This window comes from Monodelphis domestica, chromosome 2, assembly GCF_027887165.1.
Source record: "Monodelphis domestica isolate mMonDom1 chromosome 2, mMonDom1.pri, whole genome shotgun sequence".
NCBI lineage: Eukaryota > Metazoa > Chordata > Mammalia > Didelphimorphia > Didelphidae > Monodelphis > Monodelphis domestica.
Window position 1 is genome coordinate 320,879,412 of NC_077228.1, and position 796 is coordinate 320,880,207.

A 796-nucleotide genomic window follows, 5' to 3' on the forward strand; every position below is an offset into this window, starting at 1 on the left:
CCAAACAAGCCTGGTAGGAAATAGGCTCAAGCAGGGAAGCCAGGACTTTGTATTGGGAACTCTACGCCCCTTATTCCAATTATAAAGAAACTCAGGGTTATTCTTCATTACAGTCCTGATGAAATGTTTTTCTCTTAATTCCTTTCCTTGCTTGGATCTCTTGACAATAAAGAACTGGTTACTTAAATCTCAATTAACTTAGAGGTTGATCCCTTTCTAACTGGGTCAGGAAAAGGAGAGTGTTGGTTAATGACTGTGAATGATGCTTGCTTTGGCAGCACATATACTAAAATTGGAATGATACAGAGAAGATTAGCATAGTCCCTGAGCAAGCATGACATGCAAATTCGTGAAATGCTCCATATTAAAAAAAAAAGACTACTGTGAATGCTAAGAATAACAAATGTTTTCCTTTTGGGGGGGACAAGGTAAGGATGACAAATCAGCTCTTCTGTTTCTGTCTCCTATGGAGAAGGAGCTAAAGACTGAAGCAGATAGAACAAAAATAGCAGGGAAGGGAAACCCAAGGAAATGGGTGGGAGAGAGGAAGGGAAGATGTGTAACAGCATCTAGTTACCCTTAATGAGTTCAAGTCATTAGACCTGGATCAGTTAAATTCTAGGATACTGAAAGAAAAAGAAGATATGATTGCTGAGCTACTATCAATGACCTTTAACGATCTTGGAGAATGGGAAAGGTGCCACAGAATTTGACACAGGCTATTATTTCAATTTTTTAAAAAAATTAAAAAAAAACATTTAAAACTTTGCAAACATTTAGAAAGGGGATCAGTGAT

General features: G+C 37.6%; 1 non-coding gene across 1 annotated transcript; it reads left to right on the forward strand.

The window, feature by feature from the left end:
- The first annotated feature begins 266 nt into the window (after positions 1–266).
- Positions 267–369, forward strand: LOC130457670 (U6 spliceosomal RNA). Its single transcript, XR_008916962.1, has one exon. It is a non-coding gene; the product is annotated as a U6 spliceosomal RNA (small nuclear RNA).
- The last annotated feature ends 427 nt before the right edge of the window (positions 370–796 follow it).